This window comes from Gopherus evgoodei, chromosome 1 (genome assembly GCF_007399415.2).
Source record: "Gopherus evgoodei ecotype Sinaloan lineage chromosome 1, rGopEvg1_v1.p, whole genome shotgun sequence".
Classification (NCBI taxonomy): Eukaryota; Metazoa; Chordata; order Testudines; family Testudinidae; genus Gopherus; species Gopherus evgoodei.
The window spans coordinates 57,772,980-57,775,699 of record NC_044322.1 but is presented as its reverse complement, the minus strand read 5'-3'; positions in this window follow the sequence as shown (position 1 = coordinate 57,775,699).

Here is a 2,720-nt window from a genome sequence, read left to right as displayed (position 1 = left end):
AGCAAATTGCTTACTTGAAGTTCCTTCTCCTGCATGAGGCTCACCCGTGCTGGACTGTAGGGACTGACTTGATTGCTCTGAAGTCAAAAACAGGTCTTAGCTCACTGCGCCACTGGATCCCTGGTTGCCTGTCCCCCATCCTCCTCCTCTTCCTTGTCCAATACCTCTTCCTGACTGTTCACTCGGAGGACCTGTGACGCTGGCTCCTCCAAAGTATCCACAAGGCTGGTGGGGTCTCTGCCCAGGATGGCATGCAGCTCTTTGAAAAAGTGGTATGTCTGCAGCGCAATACCAGCATGACTGTTAGCCTCCCCTGGCTTTTGGTACACCTGTCGCACCCGCTTGGCTTTCATGCAGCACAGCTGCACATCCCCCCTGTAGCCCTTCTCCCACATGCCCCAAGCAATCTGCTTCTAGATGTCGATGTTTCTATGGCTAGTTCAGAGCTGTGCCTGCACAGGGTCTTCTCCCCACAGACCCAGGGGATCTACCTCCTCCTGTGTACTCAAGGCATGGGTGTATCTGCAGCGTGGAATTGGCATGGTGAGCTGGGAAGTTGCCTGGTGAGCTCTCCACACCAAGCAAACAGGAAACAGAATTTCAAAAATTTGCAGGGATTTAGAGGGAAGGGATGTGTAGCTGGCCGCTGGCCAGCTGAGTTCAAAATGGTGACCAGAGTCGTCATGGTGGGGCACTGTGGGACACCTCCCAGAGGTCAGCGTCAATAATTCAGTGTTTACTGACACTGCGTCAGTCTAACTATGTTGACCTAAGCACTACATCTCTTATAGACATGGTGTCATTAAGTTGACATAGTAGGTGAGCTACATCAGTGGAAGCAACATTGTAGTGCAGATGCTTACAGAGTTAGGTCTACATAAGCTGCCTTATGTTGATCTAACTCTGTAGTGTAAATCAGGCTTAAGTGCTCTAAAATCTGCCTACTTACACAGCTTGCCTTGAAATTTGTTATGCCTCATCTCATGGGAGTGCAGGGTAGGGTTAGTAAGCCAAATGTGAGATCATTTGAGAAAGAGTTTCCCAAGATACAGCCCCCAGAAAAAAAAACACAAGCATTTCATTAAGTTGAAGTTTGAATACCGCCCTGGGCAGAAATCTGAGAATGAACTGTAATCATTTGGGAAAAATCAGCCCCTTTGAAGTCCTCTAGAAACAAAAATAAAAAAATAAAATGAATGAAAGAAATAAAGAAATGTAATCTGAGTACAGCAGAATATTTGGAAGGCACTGAAAACATTTTTGAAAGGACAATGTATTATACATGCAAACACTTGCCTGGACAGGAGGGGTGATTAGGGGTGCAAGAGGAGGTGGGAATAGGGAAGAGGGGTTTGGATCTGCAGGAAGGACAAGAGTATTATGGGGATGAATGGATGGTAGTTGAGGGAAGAAAGGTGAAGGGCTCAGGTAATGGGTAGGGATTGGGGAACTGCAAGGGGAGAGGTTGGTGAATAGGAGAAGTAGTAAAGGAAGTTGGGGAGTTAAAGGAGGGGACTGTCAGCTCTGAATTCTCCCCCTCAATGTGTGATGGGGATATGGGGTATGGGGGTCGGAGCACCTCTCCCAACCCCTCCATGTGAGCTGGGATCTGGAGCAAGGGGAATTAAAGAAACACAAATGTAAACATCTGAAATCCTGAAAATGAAGTTAAGATACATATTATTCCTCTGGGGTGGGGGAGGCTGGGCAGGGGAGAACTGGCCTCTGTGTGTGTGTGTGGGGTCTGCTTTGGAGAAGGCACAGACTGGGTGGTCCTGGGGGGGTATGATTGAGGAAACCTGGCTGAAGCAGAAGCAGGAATCCCAGCGGTGGTTGGATAGTGGGAGTGAGGGGCCCAGCTCAGTGTGCAGCTCAGGCTACACAATCAAGGTAGCATGCAGCCCCTCCAGTAAGCTGCTGCCTGTGATGATTGCATGCAGCAGCATAGGGCAGGAGACAGAAAAGAGCAACTTACATGTTAATGGCTTCTACAGATGGGAAGGGGAGCGGGAGCTGGAAACGTGGGTGGGGGAGGGGCACTACATATTGCAGTGAATAGTGGAGTAAGGAGTGGAAAAGGAGAGAGATGCACACTAGACTTCTCACATGCTTAAAGTTACTGTGTAACTTGTAATAAAACCATGTAATAAAATTGTTACTGGTTTGGGACCATAGACCATGGATAAGAACATAAAATTGGCTCTACTGGGTCAGACCAAAGGCCCATCTAGCCCAGTATCCTGTCTTCTGACAGTGGCCAATACCAGGTGCCCCAGAGGGAATGAACAGAGCAGATAATCATAAAGTGATCCATCCCCTGTTGCTCATTCCCAGCTTCTGGCAAACAGAGGCCATTCCTGCCCATCCTGGCTAATAGCCATTGATGGACCTATCCTCCATGAATTTATCTAGTTCTTTTTTCAACCCTTCACAACATTCAACCCTTCACAACATTCTCTGGCATGGAGTTCTAGAGGTTGACTGTGCATTGTGTGAAGAAATACTTCCTTTTATTTGTTTTAAACCTGCTGCCTATTAATTTCATTTGGTGACCCCTAGTTCCTGTGTTATGAGAAGTAGTAAACAACACTTCCTTATCTTTCTCTACACTAGTCATGATTTTACAGACCTCAATCACATCTCCCCTTAGCCATCTCTTTTTCAAGTTGAAAAGTCCCAATTTTATTAATCTCTCATCATACGGAAGCCATTCCATATCC